The sequence below is a fragment of the Camponotus vicinus genome, unplaced genomic scaffold, assembly GCF_025532165.1.
Source record: "Camponotus vicinus isolate PSW18456_S1 unplaced genomic scaffold, iyCamVici1.0 SCAF_9, whole genome shotgun sequence".
NCBI lineage: Eukaryota > Metazoa > Arthropoda > Insecta > Hymenoptera > Formicidae > Camponotus > Camponotus vicinus.
The window spans coordinates 17,688,786-17,716,235 of NW_028141981.1; the positions used below are offsets into that span (position 1 = coordinate 17,688,786).

General features: G+C 41.9%; 1 protein-coding gene and 1 long non-coding RNA gene across 9 annotated transcripts in view; one reads left to right on the plus strand and one right to left on the minus strand.

Moving 5' to 3' along the window:
* The window catches only part of LOC145977200 (uncharacterized), a 29,008-nt gene extending 10,264 nt beyond the window's left edge, over positions 1-18,744 (minus strand). Inside the window, exons 1-2 of the long non-coding RNA XR_014440461.1 lie at positions 18,520-18,744; positions 17,558-17,675 (exon numbers count right to left, since the gene is read on the minus strand). This is a non-coding gene — a long non-coding RNA (uncharacterized LOC145977200). The remainder of the gene's footprint in view (positions 1-17,557; positions 17,676-18,519) is intronic.
* Hth (Meis homeobox homothorax) overlaps positions 1-27,450 on the plus strand; it is a 425,203-nt gene that overhangs the window by 217,972 nt on the left and 179,781 nt on the right. The gene's annotated exons all lie outside the window — the stretch shown is intronic.

The window sequence follows — 27,450 nt, forward strand, 5'->3', positions numbered from 1 at the left end:
CGGTTAGCGCGAATGCGCTTCGAGAATGTCCCGATGCTTCCCAATATTATATAATGGCGTGCACATCGTCAACGATAAACCTATGCCTTTTTTCCTAGAGTCATGTATTCGCAAGCTTTGACAGTCGATTTGTTGATACTCGATGTTCGACCCTGTCTCACGTTTTTCTATCGGTTAAAGTATCGTCGGACTAAAATATATCATCGATATCGATTCACTAAATATTATAATTCTGTGATATATTTAATTGAGATAATAAAGTCCAATTTTTGTATGTAAGTGTGTGTTAAATATTATTAATGAACTGCTATTTTATTCTGATCATATCCTGTTTTGTGAATAAACATTTATCGAATTTTGATTCGGCGCCTCCATTAATAGGATCAATAAGTTTATCTAGACAATATTCATTCGGATTCTGAATTATTCTTATGCATAGAAATAACGCTTTTTTTCTATCAATATCAAGTTATTGCAATTGTATTATGGAGTGTTTAAAAATAGGCGATTGTGTTATATTTTTAAACTAACTTTATCGATTTTTCGCATCTTTTGTTCTTCTGCTATTCATTATTATCTCGCACATGCAGAAAGTCTATTTGTGTCCTTAACGTCAATACGCGACAAAGCTGTCTCGAGGATCGCTCGAGAGAGGATAGAGGACCGCATGTAGAATGTCGTCGGTCAGAGGGTGCAAGTGGTAGGTAGGTAAATGTAAGCAGTAAGCCATTTTCCAGACGATGAGGCGCGAAGCCCTGGCGCGTCCTCTTAGCACGGGTAATCCCTGCTTTGCCAACCGAACCGGCCTGGGAGAAAGGGGAAGAAGCCACCCGCAGGTGCGACTTCGGGGCTTCGCCTCCTCTCGAGGCCCATATTTAATATCGCTCGTCCCCGTTATAGTCCGCGCTTCGACAGGAGTAACTCGCTCGGAAACTCGTTTTCCCCGCGCCAGGCTGGAATATATTACGACGACGACACCGCAGAGTTACTTTTTGCGCGACACGATTCCGTGTCGACCTCTTGGCTCGCGTCAAAAAGAATGCGATGCCTCGCTTAGTTAAGTTTTAATCGATCCCACGTGGCAAGTACCTATTGATCGTAATAAATCCGTGCCCGGAGAAAAGAGAAAAACGTGAAATCGTTTGCGCGTGAATTAATTAAACGCGGTTGTTGGAATATTATCCCTGTGATTATCCACTTGACCCTATATCGCGTAATGATGGCCGACGTAATATCGCGCGTATGTTTTATGATAGCGCGTCGCTCTTAATCACGATCTTAATCACAATTCGTACCGCTCTTTTTCTCACCTCTATATGTCTGATTTCGCTCGTGATATCTCGTCGAGCGTCTCGCGAGCTTTCATGAGTAGATCTCAAGGTCCGTGATCGAGTTGAGACGACGTCTATCTTTCACGTCCGTGACACAAATCCGCCGAGAGTTTCCTGTTCTGAAGTCAAGTTCAATTATTCTTGACAAGATCAGCAATTATATACCTACGCAAATCGGCGGCGATCGAGGAAAGAAAAAAGAGCCTGACTCTCTCTTGCCTTTGACTTACGTCAATCTCATTACTCATGTACATACTTGATTGTACGATGATGAACGGCTGTAAGCTGTTGAATTGCCTACATTTCTACACCATAAAATATCAATATTCTTACTCTTTCTCTTAAGCGCGATATAATAAATTGTCTATTAAACAAGTTACTATAAAGCGTGACACTTGAATAATAAAGATTTCGTCATGAATTTTAAGTTAATAAATTTTATAGTACACTTTGTGTATAAGAAAATGTATGCGATATCTTTTTCTTTGTGGACAGAGAACCCAGATATAAGAACGTTGATAATATTGTCCACAGAAATGCCTCGAGAAACGGAGGGAGACACTTTGCCACTCGATTGCGTACGACGCGCGCGATAAGAACTCAATTACTGTTTCATCCAATTGTGTGGATCTTCTTCGTAGTTTCTTTTTCCCGATTGCTTCGTTATTCCTGTTCGCTCGCTCTGAATGTTCCTGTTTTCCACAGTTTCTGCATCCTCTCAGCAATTCTTGTCCGAGAACATCTTTTCGATTCTTTCTTAGCACAATGGCACTCGTATACGTTATCGCTCTTAAACCCAGTAAGCGGTGTTAAATTCGACGGACTGGAAAAATGATTTCCGCGGCACGTAGTGCTTGGCGTTATTTCTGCCCTCCTTCCGCGTCGTCGGCTCACTTTTGGCGACGTAAATTTTCAAGCTCGGCCGCTTCCCGAATTCTCCGCTAAGTCGGGCTAATTTAAGTTTCGTCAGGGACTTCCCGGACGGGAGGAGCATAAATTTGATTTCGCTTTGATGCCGCGGCGTGTCCGCAATGCTATAACACTCAGCAAGGAGCTCTTGTTGGATGCTCTCGCACATGCCGCTTCTTTTTTTATTCGCCTTCCGTTACTCTCTCCTTATCTCTCTCCGTCTGGTTAGCAGACTTCTTTCGCGACAATCGCGCGCGGATGACTGCCGACCATCTTTAAGAGCGATTCGGTCGCCCGAGTCAACAGCCGGTCTAATTTAACCAGACATTATTCGGTCATCGCGCGTATGCGTTGTCACGTAATTAGCCCCATGTAATCTAGGCGCGTGGCGACGTCAACGACACCATTGCGACGCCGAACGAGCGAGACCGAGGCGAATGACGAAACCGAGAAACAATTCTATCGCTTGCACAAAACTCCTCGAATGCGTCTTACTAGAATATATATATGCTCGGACAAGTATGAGTTTTCCTAGCTCCGCGGCTGCTTCGCCGCCTTTTTACCTTAGTGTCGCAGACATCGTCGAGTTACAGTCGGCGTGCCACCTGCTCGCAGGGCGAACACCTGAATAGTCAATGATTCGTCGCGGTAATCCTGCTTTGAATGCCCGGTCTTTTTAAGAGGCGATAGGCGCACGCTTAACGACGCGCATACGGCCCGGCACCTTTTTAGTCACCTCTCGGCATTATGCGGCGAATTCACCTGTCGTCGGTACGTCGTCTCGGGGCGAACCACTCGTGTGAGCATCTTTGATCCACCTTCTACGTGCCTTGGATCAACGCGGCGTCTTCGATGAAGGGTCGCTATTTAGTGACGGTATTAGATGTTCATTGATATACCGATGTGTAAAGAGCCCATTCAATTCAAATTCCATTCTACAGGCGATATTCTCAAAGAAATACTGTTAACAAAGTAATGTAATCTAAACCATTGTAGCGAAAAAAACAAATGAATAATTGAAAATATTCATGACTCGATATCATGAACGGTTTTTTATTACTGATTTTGTATCGATAAAAATATGTAAAAACTGACATCTTATATAGATTATAATTTTATCTTCTTTTTCCTTTTTATTTACGTATATTTCTCTTTTTCTAATTTTTTTATATATTAATTTTTACAAAATTTTGATAATCATATTTGAAAAAATTATATATATAAAAATATATATACGAAAAATAGAAATATGTTTTCGTGCAAAATACGTTGACACATACTAGCTTACTCTGAGGCTAATGAATACACTATCATTCAAGACACATTGTCATGTCGCGACCGGATGAATTTTACGGGCGTCAAACTTTTCCCTTTACGTTCTATCGCGTCGCCGCGGGTACTCTGTCCCTTCGTGGATACTATTTGCCCTCCCCGCGGACGTTGCAGCCGTCGCCGCAGTCATCCATAGTTTATATCGCGCAAACACGCGGGTCTCCGCGTAATGGCCGTCCGTAAAATATTTATCACGGAAATTAGTCGCACAATGATGTATGCCGCCAACCTGGCGTGCGCGCGCCTACACGTACACACACATATACCTGCACGTGTACGTCACACACAGACACTTGCGCGCAAAGTGAGCGCAAGCGAATAACGAGGGTACGTTTGCGGACGCTGCAAAATTGGTGCGAACGCACGTGCGTATGCGAACGTCGCGAATGTGCGTGCGTAGCGTTTTCGACTCGACAATACCCGTCATGTCGTATCGACGACATATCGATTTGCCGTTTCGACGACCGATCTTTCCACTCTCGCACGTCTGTCGATGTCGTTATTACGGATGGCTCGGCGAGACGGACGGACGAATTGCGTACCTCGCCCTTTGAAAATCAATTTGTAAACAATTTTTCTCTTTTTCTGTTTCAGGTAAGTGCGATATCTTTCGGCCAATTATAAATAACGATGACGGGCTGCAGTAAGTAATAAATAGATTTTTCATACAATATGGTAAGAATAGAATGTTCAAAATATATCTAAATTGTCAGCAGATAAATTAGCGGTCCATTATAAATGTTACATGTCGCTTTTTTTATTCTCTTTTCAATTTTTAATACGAATTAAATGATTGGAGTTTTACTCGTGGATGAAAAGAAAAAGAAGGCGACTGTTGACTTAGAGCAGACTATAGAAGGCCAGGTGTTCTCGAGACCGTCGACCAAAAAGACGATGGGCATTTACTGCATAAATGAGAAATGCGAAACTCCTGTTATAGAATACGTATTACGAGGACATAAAGGACCTCGAGCAACTGCGTAATAAAATCGCGGCTCTTATCGCGACTATAACATTACACACGATTACCGAATAATTATTTCCTGGATTCGAATAGTTGATCGATGAATAGAAAAAAAGAAAAACACTATGGATTAAGAAAAACGAATAATTAAGACTCGATAATCTTATAAATTACGATCGATAAACTGTTGTAGATTTTGCATTATGTCGATTGTATATTTTTTTTACAAACCGTTTGATGATTTTTCCTAATGACTGGTATCGTAGACCATAATAACTCCATACGCATAGGATGGCGTAAACTCATTTGAGAACATGACTCGACAATCCACTGTGCCGTATAAATAGAGTTGTCACGCGATTGTCGTAACACCGAGACGGTTGAACGCAAAACAAATTGTGACGGAAGACAAGGTATTAATTAGCGATTCCTCGTGGTTTGTTTACGAGTTTACGATGACGTGGTTGGCATTGAAGGATACGTTTCACTCATGGCAGCCGCAAATTGCTATTACATGCTATTTAGTTGGCGGTCGGCAGCATCGCGTTCCATTATTTTTACGACTGGGTTAAAGCCAAATCGTACCCCGGTCGGGGTTCCTGGACCGATTCGTCCCTTACGCCCGCGAGCGAGATGGTTCTCAACTTGCAGGCCCAGCGTCGCGTCCGCGAACGGCTCGTAAATCCATAAACACGTACCGTTCCGTTCCCCTTGGCTCATTCTCCCCTTTCCCGGTGTTCAAATCGATTCGGGGCACCACGCGTGTTTATTTTACACTCATTATAAATATTCATTTCCACCCGGCGCACCACGAATACGGATCGTATCGTATCGTATCGGTGCGAACGAAATTCGAATTCGGGAAAATTTCTCGCGCGTCAAGCCAGTTGATAGCGCGAGCGAAATTAAATCGCGCGTCCGTGCGTTAATTAATCCGCATTGCCGGCGCGTCGGTTCGCGCGCGCGCGCGCGATAGGTAATACGCGGCCCGATTTTCCGCCCGATACGCAGTAGTTTCTAATTAACGAGACACTGCGCGATCGATCCAATAAAAGTGGCCGAATAAATCGACGATATACGCTGTCATTACGTTCGGCGCGCTAAATCATTATCGCCGCGCGATTATACCGCGATACGCAAAACTGCGGTATGAAGCAAATATTTTTTAATTACACGTATCGGCGTTAATCTCGCGATAATGATACCTCTGGTAAATATTTCGCGCTTTCACTCACTGTCGCTGATACCGCTACCATGACATTAATTCGACGGCCAAATGCGATTGAAGTTCTGATCAGACTGAGAATTATCCCAAATCTGGAATTTATCTTCGCGCGTCACATTGCGTTATCTTTCGCTGCGATGGCGGGATTTCACGAAATGGGAAGCGAAGTGGAAAGAATAACGAGAGCATCGCAGGCCAGACAGGACAGACGAATACAATTTGAATAACTGAGAGAGGCGAAGCCGCGACTCGCGGTTACAAAATCCACAAGGGACATCAAGTTCTCGTAAAGCCCTGACATTTACCACGCTCGCGAATGCGGCATTAGCATCGAAAAGTGCCACAAGTTTAGCTCGCCGTGTCATTTCGATGTCTCTTTAACTTGGCCCTCTCTCTCTCTCTCTTTTTCTCTCCTTCTTTCTTCGTGTCCCTTTCTCTCTCTTCGTCCTCGTCCGTCTTTCTTTCTCCTCGGGTTAGCCTAAGCCGAGAAGACCCCTCTGGTTCTCTCGATGGATTTTAAAATTGCATGCAGGGAAGTACCCGGTTGCACGTAACCACCTTGCACGTCCAATGATGCACGCAATTGCATAAATTAATAATTACTCCTCGACGTAAGACGCCGCTGCTATTACGCCGAGAAGCATTCGAAATTCTGAACGCGATGTTAATGCGATGTGACTCAAGTTTGACTTCTTCTCGATATATTTTACGCGTCACGAGTTATACAATGGATGATAAAAATTAATCTACAATTTTGCCGAAGGACTTGCATTAATTCGTTTCGATAATATCATTTATGCCTGTATTTTTAATATTATTTCTTAAATTACTTTGTTAGATATTTTTTTTAATGAAAAATATTGCACCATTTTTATTTCTAGCTAGAAAATTGCTTTCAGAACATATATATTTAAATTTATCGGACATTCGTGCATTTGGCACAGAAAATACAAGAAAGTAAGAAACAGATATTTATCGGTACGATATATATATTTGTGATCAATAAAATATGTAGTGTCATGTTTATATCCGATTTATTCAAGACGTAACTTTCTTTATAGTACATTGTAAACTCCCATCATATCATCCTCGAAGCACACTGTTGCTTCAGGACCCGCAATGTCTTTTGGTAAAATTCTCTCGACGTAATCCGTATCTTTGGGGTCTCGCTACAAGTGCATCACGCACGTTCTCGTACGCAATTTAGACAGTTTTGGAGCATTTCAACGTGATAGAACACTCGACGGATGGAGGACGCGTGTAAGAGCAACGAGGTTAGTGCGTCTCGAAGATCTCGTAGGTGGGTTATGGGTTGGAAGTTGGACGAGCTATAACGCGGAGAAAACGGCAAGAGTCGGGGAGAAGCGGGGGAGGATGGGTTACGGTCGTTCGGGGGTGCAATGACGTAGGGCGTCGGAGGCGTTGGTGGCGCTAGGTTCCCACCGGCGTATCGATTCCTCGATGCCAGGCAAGGAAACCAACCCCCACGCCCCTTTCCTCTAACTTCGTCCACCCCCGAGCGGCCGTGCCGGCTCAACCAACCCTCTCTTTCTCTCTTTCTGCCCATCCAGTCGGCTCAACCACCCACCATCTGCGACCCCTCTCAACCCGCCTCGTCTTCCGCGCCCATCTCCGCTGCTACCCCCTTTTCGTCCGCCATTCCCACTCTCATCTCGAGCAACTTTCCGGATATGAATTAACAGAGTTACGGAGTCTCTGCGGTGGTCGAGCTTCGAGTTATGCGGCTTACTGACTGCAAAATGTCTCTGATGCGTGGTGTCTCTGCATATACGGGTGAACAAGGTACAAGAGAATCGCTGATAAGAGGGATATCGCGTTAGTTTAATATTGTGAACGGATGGATTCGTTTCGCGCATTTTGATTCATGTCAGTCGAAGAGAGATTGATTTTTTGTAATCGGACCACGTGCGAGGCTAATAGCATTATTAAATCGATCGACGTAGGAGCGGTAACTCGTCACGAATGCTGATTATCGCCAAAGAATAATTTATCACGACATTTAACATTATAATGATACAGATGTCACTCCGAGAGATTAGAAAAAAATTTGATCAAACTGATTAATAAGCTGGATATTTTTATAAATGCCACGTTACACGTCCGTAAAAGAAAAAATTTTATTTTAATAAATTTTCGTCATAATAATTACCAAATACTTGTCTACGAAAAATCAATTCAACTTGTATATTTTTCATTTTTAAAGTAAAATTTTCTTTCCTATTGCGTCTCTCTAACCTTGATATCTTACATATGTAAAATATTTTTTTGTAATATTCGCTTTTCGTTGCGTCGCAGCTTTACGTCGCGCATCAAAACTCCACGGGCATGCACTTTCGCCGGCGGGTGACAGATCGACAAAATTAGAGTGCCCTTCGGGTTTCCCGCCGCGATGCCATTTAACCCGCATGCAAGCATCCGGCTGATAATGCCATTCCGCGGCACTGGGTTAGTGCAAGCACGCGGATGCAATGTCGAAAGGACAGGATCGGGGGAGAAGGAGGGGGCAGAGTGCCGTTGTGTCCGGGAAGGGAGGGTAGTCGACCGAAGAGGGGTCGTAAGGGGGTGGTCGGACATAGAGGGAGGGAAGGGTTTGGGGTATTAAATCATAGAGCTGGAGCGCGCCTGCCGCCGGTTTACTGCCGGATAAAACGCAGTGACTGTTATGTTATGGACCACCTGTATGCCTCGACCCTGAACTCCGCTCTCCGTTCGTCTCTTTCTCTCTCTCCCTCGCTCTTTCTCGAAGCGACTGAGATCTATATAGGTCCGAAAACAGCCCTCGCGCTGTTCGCACGCGGACGCGAAATTGCCCGGCAGTTCGTCGTCCGTCTCGCAAATTCCCCAAATTTGTCTGCGCTTGACGGGCAATGGTAATGGCTAAAAGGCTTCAAATTTTTATTGGATACCGGCCGCATTCTCCGTTGGGTGCATGCGTTTTGCCGCTTATCGTTAAAAGGGCGCGATCGATCGCGAGTTTCACTCGTCAAACTATTCGTTCATCTTCTTAAACGACACGGGTAACTGAAAACTCGAGAAATCTTTTTCGCTATTTTATTTTTAGTCTCGTAATTACGAATTATCATATATTTTTGATGATTAATTTGATCGTGTAATGATAAAATCATTTTGTTTCGACAAAAAAAGCATGAAACTAGAAATGTAATCGTATTATCTTTTTTTTCATGATGAATTAAACAATATGCGATGTAATATATAATTAAGAAATATGATGCGTGTGTTACGAAATGTGATAAAATAGATATTAAATTAAATATAAGACTGCTAATTACAATTTACAACGGCTATTAAGTATGTAAGTGTAAATATATAAATGTATACAGCCGCCTGGATACTTGGCAATAATTAATTTAATTAGTCCTATCTGATGAGGTCATTTATGCGATATCCCGTAGAAACGAGACTAGTATTGCGCTTAATTTTGCGAAAATCTCGTACGCCGTTCCGTGGCGGCGAACAGCGTGGAATCACGCGATCCGTAGCAATCCGTGGCGGCGTGCGTTTGTTCACCGACAAGATGCGAACTGTGCGACGAGTAATTAACGCATCGCCCGATCCGACAGGTCTGACGTGCTCGTTTAGGAATGGAATTCGCGACGGAAACGGCCGCTTGGCACCTAGACGATGCCTGACGGGAAAAACGACGTGGTCGGCGAAGGGGATGCGGGATTTATGCAGTCGTTCGCGTGCGCCGCCCGCGAAAAGAAAAGCGTTGTGCGTTACGCGCGCGCTCCTGGCTGCCGCTCCGGTCCTACCCTCGGCCTTGATGCCGAGTCTTTTTTTCCCCGACGAGGAGAGATCGGTATCCGCGATTATGTTATAAATATACATGTAACTCGCCGAGTTCCCCGACACCGTGCTCACACCGTACGCCTATCTACCTACCTATTCGGCGATCGTGCGTGTACCTGTATGTACGTCGAGACAACGCGCGGTCGCGTGTATTCGTTGTGCCGTTGGCATCGCGCACGGAGAGAGAACCTCGGTACCATATCTGCCTCTATACAATGTCGATATACTCCAGAAGGCAACCGAAGCCAAGCGCGGCACAACCTTTCTCTTATCGCTTCGTCTCCCTCCTCGCATTTCTTGCGTCTCTCTCCCTCGCTCGTGCGCGCACGAGGCATTAAATACAATAAAGACATTCAATGGGAATTAATCGGAGATATATCTACCTATCTACCGTTCACTCGCGGCGCATTGTTGCCGGTGCACAACGCCGGTATGCGGCGCCGATGCCGTGACGCGAGGTTCGCTCCTCTTCCTCCTACGTTCTACGTTCCTTTCCTTTCTGCTCCCCAGTCTTGCTTTTTTCTTTCGCCGCCGACCGAATAGAGATATATTCCGCGGAATAATATCGCGACCGCCACGTTTTTAGCGGGTGTAACGCTCCGCCGCGTCCTCGACATCGTTGCGTTGCGTTGCGTTGTGTTGCGTCGCGTCGCGTCGTCGAGCACCGCCGTTTCCTATCTACCTTACCTGACCTGACAGCCGGCGAGTGCTTAACGAACCCGTACCCGTACGCATCTTTGGCTAGCCGTAGCCTTTTTCAGACAGCTGGAAAGAACGTCGCATGGTTCGATACGCTACAACGACGAGACGAGATATCTTTTGTTGGTTCGTGAATTAATTTCGCAGCGATCGCATATTTTATAATTAGTCTAGACAAATAAATATAAAAAAGACATTTTTATCGCAACAGAAGATCCAGTCGTTTTAAGAGAATTTGTAAAAAAATTTATATGAAAAGTAATATTCACACATATATATTTTTACGATAGGATAAAATAAAATCATTCATATCTCGAATTAAAAATTGAAAGCAAGACAGATCACTGTATTATGATTGTCGTTTATGGAATAGTTCGGGAAACAAGTTTGTGTGAATCATTATCTCTTATTAGACTAGAAAACTTGCGAAAAACTTGAGTCAAAACTACACAAGTCACACTAATATCGACTATCACACTAATAACGTTTAAATCGCAAACTCGACTATGATGTCAAGGTAAAGCGACAATAAAGTATCTAGATATCTAGGCTAGCGCGCGATTTATTCAGAATAACTAACGCGACGCGGCGCAGAGTTACGATATAATACGGTTAAAGAGACGTAACTTTGTCACAACTGTCACTCGTTGCGGCACCGCGATGCTTCGTATCTACGGGGGCGTCGCAAACTTCTGCGTTCGCGCTGCGGTTATTGTTGGATACGCCGTCGAATTTACATTATTGACGCGACTCCGTTATGGAACTTTTCCCGGCAGCGGTAAATAATCCAGGTAATCGTCGGTGCCGCATTGTGCACTCGGTGGTGTAAAGAACGGCAGATGCGCCGTCAATAAAGCGGCGATGCCGGGAAAACGCGACTAATGGCGACGCGCAATAAAAAATTAAAATTGGAACTCGGTCCACGCGGAAAAAAAGCCGGAGCTATATTAAAACCATCAATGAGTATTATTCGCGTAATTACTAGTAACGGCTAAGAGGTATTTTCTTCTTTCCGCAACCGGATTTTTAGAACATGTATTTCCGTTCATCCAAAACTCTTGATTTTATGTCGAGTTTTACGCTGAAAAGGGTTTGAGTAGATATGTTTTTTCCATTATCAAATAATTTCATCGCGATACACATCGAACAGCCTAGTAATTGCGCAAGCTCGTCTCGGACATTACTTTATTGATAATAAAACCGCCTCCTATATTCTCGACGATGATATCCTTCGCTTCAAGTCACTCACCCCTGTCGTTACAATTATTATTCATCTTATCTCGCTCGATTTGCATTATATTTAAATTTAAATAGATAACTCGGCTTTACGTCATATCACTACCTATCACGAATTTATCCATTCCCTGTTTGTTTCTTTCTCGTTCTCTTGTTGTCTCTTTCACCTCCTTTCCGCGGTCTGCTCTCGTTACTTGAATTTTTTACTTGCCTCACGCATCCCCTTTGCTCAATAAATTCGTTCTATAGAGGCCGTGAAAACAATGTCAAAGTCGATACGATCATGTTACTCGAGATAATGCTTATCCTTCTTTGAAGAGCTGTCTGCCTTCATCAAGATTTTCGTAAAGTTCTTTTACTTCAGGCCGATGATTTTAACTTTACGCAAAAATTCATGCGCCCTGTGTGTAAACAAAACTATATACCTATATATATTTTTCTGAAATAAAATATATTTATAATATTAAATCTTTCTAAATTTCCTTTTTTCTGTGAAATATTTAGAAGGAGATTATTCGTTTTAAATTCGCGGATAAATAAAATATTTTGACACGATAACATTTTTCTTGACCTTATGCTTTGCAATTTGAATATTTTTAAAGTTATATATTTATCAAAGGTACTCGTGGAATATTTTTGATACGAATCGTTGCACGATGTCAACTTTGTTGGAGCGGAACACAAGACATAGAACATGTATGAAAAATACTATCGTGACGTTTTGAGAAATATACGACGCGACAAGCTGTATATTTTTAAGAATCAATGCGAATCTCTCTACAGAAAGTATCTACGGCGTTGGATCCGGTTACATTTTCTTTCACTGTGCATTTTCGCTTTTCCTGCTTGTTGCATCGGGCCGCGCGATACCTCAATCCTTTGCGGAATTTTTGTTCTCGTCATAAACAGATCGGGCAACTACCCGACCTACCTCAATCGAAACATTAGCGGCGAAACGACGTCGTAAATAACGCCTTAAGTGTACTGTCATACTGTTGACCCTATGCCAAGAATACGCCGACCTACCGGGAGCCTCTATTTCGTCTAACCAAGTTATATATTCACTATACGTATGTACAACAAAAGTAAGATCCAGTAATAATATCAATCAACATTTCGTTTCATTAAAAAAACAAATATAAATTATAGTAATATATATCGAATTATCATTGTGGAAATTCATGTTATTATTGTAAAAAGTTACGATATATCTCATCGTCGCAAGAACATTTGTGCAATTTTGAAGGAATAAAGAAGAAAGATACTTCTTCCTTTCATCGATGGCCATTTTAGACGAAAAAGTACATCTCCAGATTCGTATTTGGCGATGTCGAAAGTGAAAGAAGGAGAAGTAGCTCGCGATCCGGCGTCTATAGAGGACGTAAAAACTGCAGGATCGTTTCTTTCTCCCATTTAGGAGGAGTGAAGTGAGAGGCCGAGAGGAGAGACGGGGGGGAAGGGCGTCGGCGATAAAGGTGACGTAGGGCGTCGCGACGTCCGTCAAGCCGCGCCGGTTGGTCGGCCGACGGTGTTCTCCGTCTCTCCCTTCTCCGGGTGTTCTCTCTGTGGCCTTCGGCGGAAAGGATCTTCCACGTCCTCTGCCTCCCCCACATCCTCCTCTCGTTTCTCTCTGGAAACGAGCGAAACGCTTCTCTCGGGATCAAGGAAGAGCGCAGACTCCAAACGGCACCGGCGACCCCCGTGAATGGCGACCCTCACAAACCAATCGTATTCCCGTTTCCATCCCTCTTCGCCGTCGGAGGAGACTCCGACGGGAGTTACCCTCCGCGCAAACCCTGTCGACGTCGTTACTGTTACCCCGGCTGCCCCTCTTTGTGCCCCCCTTCCCCTCCCGCGTTCGTCTCCACCCCTCGTACTCGACCGAGATTCTCTCTCCGGCAGGACGCCGGCGTCGAGGACGATTCACTGTTTCCGACGTAACGACGTTATTTTCACGTTTTAATCGTGATCCGGATTACGTGGTCCGCCAAAGATTTTCACGCCGATCGTCCATTTGGCGGTTTAAATCCGTTTTATTTTGCGGCGAGGAAATCCGGAAGTACGATTCGCCGTTTACGGCAATTTTCTTGATTTTTCTTTCGTCAATCTCGCGGCGATTTTTTTATATGTATTTGTAATTTATCACGCAATTTATTATTTCTCAATGTATATATTAAATTAATATTACTACTTAAATAACTTTTCAAGTAAACCATAATGTAATTTAATATAAAAAATCAATAATAATTCGAATAATGATGATGTTTAGATTGATACGAGTTATTAAATCGCTATGCTATGAAGTATTTACAGTACATATCTCGTAGTACTTACAATTAGTTGCTTTCCGTACTAACATTAAGATCAATCTTCACTCAAGTTCTTCTCCGCAAAGATGCTGGCGAATAACTGAATAAAACTACGCGACCTTGTCACGCAGTGTATGTATTCCCCTTGAGTGTATGTGTATAATCCCCACTCTAATGTTCAATGAGCTCAAGGGCGTTGTAAACAAATAATGTTTATGTCTGACAATGAGTCTGTTGATGTATCTACGAGATCCTATTTTGTGTCTTTTTTTACGATTTTTTTAATAACAAAAGAATATACATGATCCCTGTGTATTTCGAGTCAAATTTTATTTAGTTGCATACCAACCTTTGATTGAAAAGGATCTTAGTGTATATCAACTACAACGAAAGTGATCTGCTAATGAAAAGTAACTACATACTACAAGAAGTACTGTAAGTAATTTCATAGTATATGCACTCCGTCTAATGATTCATTGGTTTTTTGATATAGCTGAATTATTTAAAAAAAATCAAAATTTACTACTTGTTTTTAAAATGATGTAATATACATATATTCTTCAAATTAAAGCCTCTCTAATAATTCTAACTCTAGAATTATTTCATTTTATTAAAGAGAAATCAACACGAAACAATATTATAATTTAATTGTATAAATATAACTAGTTACATGTATCAATGAAAGGTCTGAATGAAATGTGAAATATTAATTTTTATTTTATTCTTATTCGTCTTTAACGATTTATCAGAAGACGGCTTTAATTATTTTAGATTAAAAGAGACAAGTGATAAATATCATTTTGATCGTAAAATTTTTTCCGTGTCATCGAAATATAGCTCGATTAACTTTCGAAGAGATTATTTTCATTCGTTTATAATTTTGGTAACACAATCATTTCCGATTTTCTCGTGTTTCTTAAATTTATATCCTGTCTTTTTCGTAATTTCTTCATTTCAGTTATTTCGAATAATTTTCATTCATTATTCCGTATTCTTAATAATAAGGTTTTATTCTTGCAATTTAAACAGTTTTAAAGATTTTTTGCGTTAGAATTTAACTTTTTACGTTTTTGCGTTGTACGAAATTTTATGGAAGGAAAATCATTTCACTGATTGACATCGGTCGTCGTCGTCGTCATCGCGTAACAGAAGTGTCAACCCGATATGTTATGCTGGATCGACGCGTCGTGTACGGCCATCGACTACGATTCGCAATTATTGTCGATGGCGTTATCGCCGCGCACCTGTCGCGTTACGTTCCTGATAATCGTCGTGCGACTTAACGTAGTGTATCGCTCACATGACAGGTTTGTGCACGCGTTTCGCGAGACATGCCTCTGACTTATCTGCGGCGGAGAGGATGAAACAGTTACGCGTTGCAATATGTCTCATTACGTTGCCGTGCTTTAAATTCGCATTACTCAAATTATCTCGACGATGGCGGCCGTAAATTACATCCAAAATTTCGTCGCCATCGTGATTACGCCAAAATTGGCAAATTTATGAATGACCTATTGTAAGGGACGTCGCCCCCATATATGGAAGAATGATATCTCTTTTTATAATCACTCGCCTCTTTTTGTCTATTAAGTACGAAAGATAAAAAAGCACAAAGTGGCAAAAAGTATCTGCACGATATCAGAACGGGTTTCCAGAGCACAAAACGGCATAAACAAACAGACGCGTCCCCGAGACAAAACAGCTGACGCCATGGCTGCTCTCAACTTTATCATCCTCTTTCCATTGCTCTTTTCTCCACATATTCTCGTTTCCTTATTCCGCTCGAGTGCTTTGCTTTTCCTCTTCGAATGCCCAATGGAATTTAAAAACAATTCGGTAAATTATATCTTGCCGAGATAAAGCGACGATGATAGAAAAAGGCAATCCCTGTATCTTTATCGCGCGGCACAACGATACCTCGATACTTTATGCCACTACTGAATAATTAATGCGAAGGTGAATGTACGAGGGGGTGTGGCCTCCGCAACGGAAGCGCAACAGTGTCATTACGAATCTCGAGCGAGTAGACTGATTCTTTAGACCGAGCTATGAACGGGGAATGATCGCGCCAGACGGTTCACGATCCACGGCAAAGATAAATACGATCGATAAGAATTTGTGTATTCTCGCGCGTTATATCACATAAAATAAATAACAATTCTTCCTTTATTCTCTGGTACGCGGGAAAAAAACTCGTTACCGCTCGTTAAAAATCGTTACGCTCGTCGAGAAACGGCCAAAGTGCGAGATAAATTTTGCCACCTGCTTGGATACCCTACAGTTTTACCGTCTGTATTTAAGAGAATAACGAACGCGTTTCGTACTTACAATTAGATGCGAGAGATGATCGCGGAGCAAGTGACCACGTAATGTATTTCAGTCTTTATCGTAGCTCGTGGTAAAATTAATGTAAAATAATTCCACTCGTATAGCTGTACTCTTAGCACAGTTGCCGTATAAATTCGATCCTGTCGTATAATGTGAGGCGAATTTTCATTAAACGATCGATGTATGGGTTCGTTTAAGTATAAAAACGATTACAATATCTCTTCGACATAATTAAATGGCGCGCGACAAATCATTTATTGATACTTATATCCCTAATTATACTAAAATGCTCGACGTAAGGGAATTATCATTATATCGTATGATATTATATTTCAATTAATAAATTATCTACATCATTTTAAAACAAATATTTTAAATTGCTATTACTCGCCATAATAATCTTTCATTTGAAACAGATATAATATATTATTGTAATATTAATACATTACTAATCATAATACATTATAATATTGATACATCTATCAAAGTTTATTTATTTTTTTTACGTTACACTGAGAAAAAAAAGTTGTTAACTTGACTAAACTGTAAATTATATTTTTCATTATCTTTTTAATTGAAATATTTGAGTATTTAAATTAAATAATACATATTAAATCTAACGTGATATTTATTTAACTTAAATATTTAACTACTTCAATTAAATAAATAATAATTTAATTAAACGATTTAGTCAACAACTTTTTTTTCTCAGTGTAGATATGGACGTATAATATATAGGTACATACATAAAAATTTATATCATCAATGAGTAAACTTACATTTTAAAATAAAATTTTAATGCCAAGTATTTAAAATGTGTATATCTAAATAATGTATATCGCATATCGCTAAAATCGATATACAAAGTGCGAGACGGATCAAAGACGATAACATGTAATTATCTTACTATTGTGATAACGGTATACCTTTGTGTCTCATGTTCAAACAACTGCACGATATATTAATCTACTAGTACTTTGATTTGTTGTTTTGATTTGTCATTTTGCCGCGCGTTTACGTCCATCAATATATATCGATTTCTTTTTATGTTTTCCCTTTCTCTTTTATAAGAATATCAGGAATAAAATGAATGGAAGATTTTCACTTCTCTATCTAGCTAATTCAGTTTCTTTCTAGATAATTTTAGATTAGGTTGAAATTAAATTCTTTCTTAGGTTCAAATTAAATTCTCGCTATCTCATCGTTACGAATTAATTTATACTTTGCAAACTTAATTTGTATTCTGTAGAAATAAAGCGAACATTGATATATTCGCAAATGATTAATTGTTATATATTCGCAAATTAATTGCTAATATTAAAAAAATTTTTATTAAAGAATCTGCGACTTTCTCGATATATAAATGTAATAAAATCTTTTATTATTTACTTACTCATTTTGCGTTTGTGTTGATTATGAATGCTTTCTAAATTAAGTTCCTGTAGTGAATATTCCATTCGATAAAGTTGCGCGTTTTCCTTTTATCTTTCCCCAGATCGGCTGCAGTTTATCTGTCAACATACAATACACTTCATATAGCCAAGCGTGATATGCATTTACTTTGATTCGCACTTTTTATAATGCTGAAGGAAAAGCCTCTGACGAGTCGCGATCGCCGTCTTAGGAACGTCTGGAGAATGTTTCTTGCGAAACATCCTCGAGAACAGATACTCATTATATTTATATATTACTAAAAGTCGCTTTTGCCTCACAATGATACGTAATCATAAGTACAATAATGATTAATTCATTGATTAAATTACAAATAATCTCCTATTATCGCGAATAAAGAGAAGTTTGCTTATTTATTGTTCAATGTTTCGCACGATGAGAAAATCTCTATCCTAACCGAGGTTCTGATTGAACTTTGCTACATTCATCTAAACGCCAGACATAAATCTCGAATTTTTCGTCGTCAATGTTCAGGCAGGCAACATCGACTTCCGCGTTACCAAGGCAGTTATACGTCCGGTTTTATCGAATGGCTGCTGCATCGGCCGGAAAAATCCTGGCTTCGGTGCGGCGCGCAGCACTTCGATTCTAACAAAACATCACCGCTCTTTTTGTCCGACTGCTCCTCGTCTGTGTCTTCCCTTTCTCTTTCCGTTTCGCTCAACCGACAGGCTCGCTCTTTCCTCCCCTTCACCACCCCCTTCCTCCCCCCCTCGGCCACCATCGTGGATCAATACACCGTAGCGAAGCGGCAGCCCCGTAAATGTGATTGTTGCTCGATTTCTTGCGTCTTAATTGCCTCGCGCTTAACGACGTAATTACCCGACAAGGAAAAAAAAGAGAAGGAAAGAGAGAAGCGCGGGGTCAGCGCGGTGATCTTCCATCTTTCCTTTTCGATTGTACCTTTTCTCTCTCTTTCTTTCTAGCACCGTGGCCCCGTCGATCGCGCACCGTTCTCTTCCTTCTCGCGCGAGTGTCCTTTTCTCCTTCCATCGCGTCGCCGTCGATCCCGCCGCACGGACCCTGAGAGAGTGCACCAGCCACATAGTGCAATCATCGTGCCGGTCGAGGAAGAGAGAGACTAAAGATGGACGGAGACGAGCGAGCGGTAGTTCGCGCGAGCGACGCCGCGCGGCGTTGCCGACAGCGTCGCCGGCGCTTTTCGCGTTTCTCGCTAGCTGGCAGCACGAGCAAGGCGCTACGCGCGTTTGAATGCGTCGTCGTTGCAAGTCCGCGCGCGCGATCCTTTCGACGAAGTTTTAATTTGCAGATCTCACGACGAGATTACCACGTCCGGCCTCCAATCGAATTGATCTACGCGCGACTATACCTCTCCCGTAAGTAATTCTCTCTTAGCGGTCTCTGGGCGGTGTAATTTCGATTAATCTTTTCGGTATAATCTTCGAAAGTAACCAAGTTGCCAAGCGCTCGCGTACGACTATGGTCGCCATTTTGAAACGAACGACTGATATTGAGTCACCGAAAAGATTAAGCGAGTTTTTTTTCTCATCCAATTTTCTACTCTTCTGATAATCCTAATCTGAAATGTACATTGTCGATTTTATGATAAATCGTATATTCAGTCTTTTTTCAATTGACCTCTCGCCTGTTCCCGCCTGCAGCGGGCTCGCGCATTAATAGACCGCAGCGTGCGATCGTAAAACAGTAATTAATAGAGCGCGATTGTGTTTTATGTATTTTTATGGACAATTTATAATTCGAATCCCCCTCGGTGGGCGCGCGGACGGTTCCTCGCTCTTCCCAGCGGCATGCAACTCCTCCTACCCCCCCTATCCGTCGTTGCACTCGATCGACCGTCGCTTTGAAATATAAACAGTGCATTTGCATGTTTTCCGGATTTAATTAGCTCCGATGCGATTATTAATTGCTCGCGGCCGCGGGAGTGGCCGCGCGTCGATACGCGTGCGTTCGTATTTACAATTTTCGTTCGTAAATAACAAACCGTGGCGACGCCGCGGGTCGGATTTTAACGAGGGAATTAATAATCCTGGCTGTGTGCGGCGGGAGGCGAGATTGGGACTTGAGGGCGAAGGGTAGGAGGGGACAGAGGGGAGTGTGAGCGAGATTCGTGGCGACGTAACTCGCGGAGAAAAATCCCGATCGTTCGATTTTACGACGTAAAATTGTCGCGTTTAAAAAAGCGCGCGTCTTTTGAATAACCGGGCGAAATCGCGAGTTTATGTCGTTAGGATCTCTATGTCAGCGTGATATATTACCCATCGAATCCCGTTAAGGTTTCTATGAGCAAATGAGTACTCGCCATAAATAGCGGATGCTTTCCAGTATTCTTTCGTTTCGCACGTTTCAACGTCATATGTCGATAGTATTAATATATCGAATCATGTTACAATCTATTGTCCGATAAACGTAATAATTGTCTCGATCGCGACGACGGTGATGATTTTTAAATTTGCCGATGCTTCAATTATTTCCGAGATATCGAGCGGTATAATCTCGTTATGCAAAAAGTACAATAGACGTTTTATGAAATAATATAATGTTTAATCGATATTTTTTTAGAATATAACTGTAAGCTTATACGTTTATTAATCATCCGCGCGGGCATAAAAAAAGGTGCAAGAGAGGCACGAAAGCCACGCGAGTTGTACGCGTGATTATGCATTTCGGCGCTTCGCTCGGACAGATTGGCGCGAATACGTCTTTCGTTTCTCGTCGAGCGCGCCTGGCATCGGGTAGTTTTGTTTTACGGCCGTAATTCAAGTCGTCGTGCAGGGTCAGCCTACCGGGACTGCCGAGATAGTTTATCATCATTTAGTCCTCCCGACCTGCCGTAACATTTTAAATCTCTCCTATCTCGGTCCCGTGTGTCGTGGCCGGTCTGCGACACATAGCCGTAACACGCACACGCACTCACGCGATTCACGACCTCGCAACCTCACTATGCACGCGGTGCGTAAGAAGGAGAGAGAGAGAAAGAGACGCGGTGACTCGTCGAATAATATCGCTTCGCTGTGGTATCTCGGCTTTATCGTCTTTCCGTGTATGACCCTTCTACCCTTTCTATGCGTTATTGTCTAATCGGAAAGAAATGTTAAGTAAAAAATGTGAGAAACGGATGAAAAACGAGACGAATGTGATTGAGATTTCATATCGATCTTGTATCGAAATGGTGACGTTGAACAAGCAATTTCTGTTAAATAGATAAAATTCAATGATTAAAAGCGATATCGATAACTCCTCAGAGCTCTCTCTTTCTTTCATAGCTTTGGCTTTTGCCGACTTGGACAAATTATTGGCGGTTTCGCAAGGCTCTCGGTTCTGTTTTCTACACATGTATCGTTAATCTTGAACTTAGCCATGACAGTAGGAGAACATTTTCCATAAATATGTCGATAAAATATATATATGTCTATATTAGCGACATGGCGATCGTTTCGCGGAATAGTAGAGTTGGAAAGAGAAAGAGGAAGAGAGAGGAGCTGGCGGAGGAGGAGCAGGGAGGCTAGGGAAAGGGAACGTCAAGCGCCGTCGATTCGCCGTGAATTTACGCTAAGTGCAGCGCTGTTGCAGCGGTACGGGGCTGGTAATTCGGAGAACGTGGTCCCGGGGCCCCCGGGGGCGGATCGGAGGTCGGCAGGCAGAGTGCCAGAAAGAGAGGAGGTTCCGCGGCCGGGTACGCGGTTTATCCGCGCACGGCGCGTCGACCCTTGCCTTCTCGGTTTCCACCTTCCGGCGCGCACACGCACGGATTTGGCATTGTAACGTTAATTAAACCGGCGCGTGTCACGAGTCACGAGCAATGACGTCACTCGCCGTGATTTCTAACCGTCCACCACCTACGGCCGAGGGCCCGGCTTTTGCTTATCCGACTATACGTTGCGCGTTCTCCGCGCGCGCTATTAATTTAACTATATCCTCGTGGGCATCGGACGTCAACTGCATTTATAATTTCAAGGAGATAAATCGCGGCGCGATAAACGTTTTTCGATCCTAACGACGCGCGGTGCGGATCATATAATTTTACAAAATACACACTGAATATCAAGAATTTCGATTAAATATATATTGCTCCTTTAATAACGTATTAAAATTGCAATATTGATTGATTGCAATATCCGATATCGACGATGTACTTTCACGATTGTGAGATCCGCGACGAGGCGGAGCATTATTGCATCGATTTCGCTTGTTCGAAGATTAAGTGTCTGATTTATGGTATTAATGCAAGCACCTCGCGTCATGAGATCGATAGCGATTTTTATCGAATTATTGGCAATACGAAAGTAAATAAAGATAATTAATCAATGCGTCAAAATATATAATATTCGATGATTATTGATTCGGTTAATTATAATATTTTTAATATTTAGAACTTTTGTATAACTATGATGAAAATTAAATTACAAATTAATGAAAATTAAGCGTAAACATTAAATTGTCACAGAGGTTTAGGAGAATAATTTATTTCCAAGAGTATTATTTTTATTTTATCTCTTATGTATAGAATAAGGAACATATAAAGAGTATTACAATTAAATATTTTTATAGATCTTAGTAAAATGAAAAAACATGTTAAGTAAAATTATAAATATATATTTTTCAGATATAATAATTTTTTTATGCAGTTAAATTTGTTGAGAGAAAAAGAGAAGAAATTAAGAAATGTTTTTAATAGGAAGCATCTCGATATATTTTTAGAAATATTCTATTGTTATGCTTGATATGCCTTCCCTTGTATATGTCACAGAATGCGAGAGACACACATTTTTTAACACTGTTTTGATTGTTTAACGCTCTGGTGGTTCTGAGAAAAAAAGGAGTAATTTCAGACTCCAAAATGCTTCTTGAAACAGTGTCTGCATGTAATGAAGGTGTCGCGCGATAAGGACTTAAAATGCGAGCGAAAGGTGCGCGATCGCTGTACACGCTAAGTGCCAGCGTAAATTCGGCTGTCGCGAATGAAAGAGTGTTAATTGTGAATTTGCGTTTTATGGAGGAAACGGAGGAGGTGAAGAAGGCGCGTTGGTGCGCACAGCCGAGGCCCGGTGTTCTCAGCTGTCGTCGTTAAGTTAAGTTAACACCTTTGTTCGATCTTATCGTCCGATTTGACCGTCCGGGCCCTTCGACCGTTTCCATTATGCCGTTTCTTGCTATTACGCATTTAATGATAATCGCGCATCCGTTTGTCGCGACAACATTGTATTCGCGACCGGAAAACACACTCGCGGCACACTTAGTTTAACGCGACGATTAAACGAGCGCACGTATCACTCTCATATCTTTATTCCAATTAAGAATTATGCCTTTTCATTCGAGATAGTGCGCGATTGATACAGTTTATTGTGTTTCAATTCGATTAAATTATTCTTCGTGCGTTCTTTTACATTCGTGCTGATTGTAATTAATGTTAAAATCACGCGCAGATGAATGAGGACGTATATTATTATCTACAAAACCTAAATAATTATCTGAATAATGCGCTATACGATAACGTCTAAGATCAACGATTAGTTTGTTCAATATCTACGCATGATTTTATACGACGCTAATATAATTCTTAATCGCGCGTATTATGTTGTTACGTTACAAGTTTCTCTTTCCGCTCGCATGCGCAAGAATTTTCTGTTACTAAAAGATGAGATACATAATAACTATCCCGACTCGAAATAACGAAAATCGCGTAACATGCTGTCTGAAATTAATTACTGTACCGCTTGCGCTTAGTGAAGTCGTCCCACTTCGTCCGACAACATCTTGTACCGGCTGTTACAAACACCATCCTGTTTATCAATAATTTGAATTTGAAAGACGTACCGAGAAACGGCATCCCTGAGTTTGCAAGCCGCAACAAATTACGTCTATCGGGCGTCATTAATCACCCGGCATCTCCGACATCTACGCGAACGCAAACCTCCGTCCGTCGCCTTCTATTTATCGGGGAAAGACGGTGTTTCTGCTCGCAAATGGAAAATAACAATTACGTCATGACATCGCCCAACAACCTTGAAACAATACTCGTTTATTCCGCAGTATGTTTTTAAAAAAAAGCAATTTTGCTTTATAATTTAATTTTTTGCTTTATTTATAAACTCTTCTCTGTAGAAATGTTGATACAAATTTTAGAGCATTATATAAATTTAAAAATGATATATAATGCGTTTTGCGATTTGACGTCCTTATAATAAATAATCTGCATTTTCACAGAAAACAGCTTACAAATCCTGTCACTTTAAGCGAGTGGGTTTACCACCGACATTATTACCGTAAATCGCGTAAACATCCGATTCGCCTCGAGTCCCGTAGCAAGGGTAATTTTAATTAAGATAACTGAGTTTGAGGTGTCGACGGCGAGGATTATTCGAAAATAATTTCGAACGTATATAATGACACGCCCGGTTTATCCGACGCGCTGATCTACGGATTACCTTTAGCCGAAGAGAGAGGATACCCATCCCGCGCGCGCACGAATAAATTACGCGCCGGTAACGTCGAGGGGGTGGTGATGGCGGTGGTGCGGGCGACGTAAGATTAGGCGGAGCTCGCGCAGGGGAGAGGGAGAAAGATAGAGCAACACGTGAAACAACGAGCGAAAAAGATGCCGAGAGCGGCTGGAAGAAGTGAGAGCAGGAGAGAGGGAGAGAGAGAGACATGGACGAACCAGAAGGAGAGCAGGTGCAAACTTGGCCTGTCAGGAAGTCGCTTACAGCTCGAGGACAAAAGCTTCCCCAGGGACTCGTGCGCGCTTGGAAGCGGCACTAGGGACATACAGGTCGGTCTGGATGGTGGAGGAAGATGGTTGAGGGAGTTAGAGGGGTATGAGAGGGACGAGCCTAACTGTGAAATAACAGGGTGGCCTCCTCAACCCTCGCCTTGAGGATGCGAGCCTCATACGTCACTTCCTTACGGCGAAAGAGGGCGGTGTCTAAGGGTAGAAGCGAGTTATATTGATTTATTTATACCGAGGAAGCATCTCCGACGTGATGGGGTTATTGGGTACGCACCTATATCTTATAACATCCGCTACAGTCTCTCCACGAGCGGCAGAGCCGAGTACTGACATCGTCTTCTCCGAATCTCCTTATTTCGATCTGAAAGACTCGTGGATCGATGATGCGAAATCATTTCATAGTACATATATACTGAAATTTTTATAATTATCAACATTTCTGCAGACACATTTTTAAGAAAATTGCTTATAAAATTAATAATATCTTTTTCAGGAATTTTTGCATAATGTATTTAATTTAATTTAATGTATTATGTAATATATATGCAAAGTCGCGACAACTTGCAACGATTATCGAGGATTAAAAAAAAATAAATAATACGCGTGGCTCCGTTGAATTTTCCGTTGCCGAAACCAATTAGTCATGGAAAAATCTCCGGCGACGCAGGAAGGGACGAACGACGTCCGTCGCGTGCCCGGCGCGTTACATTCCAATTTATAACCGTCAGCTGTTGTTCGGCGCAAAAATAAAGCCCCATAGCGGGAATTTGCGTCGCGCATCGTGGCTATACAAATTCAGTTGCCGGCAAAGATGACGTACTCGTCGTATCACGGTCCATTCACCTCCCACCGATCGTACCCCTCCAGGGCTTTGCCCGATACATGACTCGGCCCTGTGGCATGACTATCGCGAACACACGAACCCGTTAGACCAAAGTTAACTCGCAATTTAGCTACGGTAATCATTCGAAGAAGACGTCTCACTTGATACCATCTAACGAGTCTTCTTTTCTTTCGAGAAAATATTTTTTGCACTCGCTGCCAGATGCGATGATTATTTTGCAGACGCGTAAATGAAAAGTTAATTTTTCATTCATCTTTAATATTATCAAAATTTTAGAAATAATATTTTGATCCTTGTTCTGTCTCAAGCCCATCGCTCTATTCTTTTGCAAAAGATTTTTATAAAATTTGTTTTATACGTTCGTCCGAATAAAACGTTCTTAGCATTTCGTGACGTATACGTTCACGAATGTCACATAGATTTGACATATGACAGTCGTCATAGCCGTGTACCGAAATTCGGAGAGTTTGGGTGAAAATACGGTAGAAACTCCAGAACTTTTTAGAATTCCCACGGTAAATCACAGTTACAGAGTTGATGGGGCGATGTGTATGATTACACCCTGTCTCCTAGCGGCTATAAATCTCCATCCATTCGCCCCACCCCATATCCTAGGATTCTACAGGTATCCAAAGGACCTGTGCCTCCGAGGACTTCGAAATGGCCGTGACGTATGGTCTGCCGGTGCGTAATGGGTCGGCAACGCGAGCAAATGACTTTGAATAATCCTGATATATTGTTTATTCACTTATCCGCGCCGCGGAAAGATGAAATCTCCGTCAACGAGATATTCTATGTCGAAGCGAGAATACACTTTGGATATTTACACGCGAACGTTCAGCATTCAACGCTTTATCACTGTATCTTTCAACGTTTCTTTAACTTGTACAACAAGATATCGATGAAGAGAAGTTTGTTTCGATAGATTTGCCCATGGATCAGGTGCCAGGACACTAATCTCTTGTCATTAACACGATCCCGGCTGTCCCTCGTGTCGGAATAACCATTATTTTCGAATCACCGACGCAGCCCTGTCATTTCGTTTCACCAGAAACTGACGGGACGTACCGTGACCGTAACAATCAAGAGAGTTAAACGCACATCGCTCGGCACACTATAATCAACGTTGGATTCGTTTTTAAATCCATTAGTTTGAAGCGCGAGCCAGTTATACTCGAATTGAACGCGGACTTTGAAATGATATTCGGCATTAATTGCCGTCGAATCCATCGAAAGGATTCGATTTCACATATTTTATTTGAAATTTATGTCTCTGCGTGCATCTCTGCAAGGTAATGGGATAATTGATCGCATGCAAAAATGTTACAAGAACTTAATATCGGTGCACTATGCGCGCTTATACAGAGGATGGGCTGAAGCGAAGCAATTTTCTGCTTTCCAAGAATATAATTTTCGCAGGGGGATGTGCCCGCTATATTTCCGAGATAAGACTATAGCTCCGCGGGATCTTCTCTCACCCAGCGAGACCCTACTCTCTCGTGTGAAATTACTTCGCTCCGCGGCTTACTCTTATCCCCCGGCGCCACCCTTTCTTACCGTGTATCCTCATTCAGCCGGGATCTCCCTGGAAATAAAGTAGATACCTTTCCTATTTTCGCATCTGGAAAATTGCAATACTGCAGCCGCGAGTGGTGCTCTGCGCTTGATAAATCAGTTGGGAGAAACTCTGAATTTGCGTTGCTGCACCAAGAAAAAAATAAGAAATTATTGTCTTGTTTCTTTAGGTGAACTATTTTTATAAGTAAAATACTTTTTACCTTTCGATCGCAGGATTTACGTGGAAGATTGCAATATTGTAGCCGCGAGTAACGCTTGATAAATCATTTGGAAATGGGAGTTAGAAATTAAATTTGCCTTGCTACACAAAGAAATAAATAAGAAATTATTCTCTTATTTTTTTCGTAAGCAAAATATTTTTTATAAATAAAATATTCTTTCGATCACAAGGTTCACGTGACGAAATTGATTGATACTACGCTTGAATAATGTAATCGACGAATAAATGCCACGCAATTCAACATAAGTGTGGCTTCCTGTGCACTCTTAACTAATTACTATAATCTACATAATTGGTAGGATTATTCTTGGCGGAGTAAATCGCATAGAGTTAACGTCGCATGTTAGCCGCTGAAAAAAGAATGTAAGCGCTATAATAGCATACATATATAGAGCAGAGTACGCGATAGAATCTGTTTGACCGAAGTCGTGACGCCGACCATCACGAATCTTTTGCTTTCTCCACATCGACCCCTTCTGCATA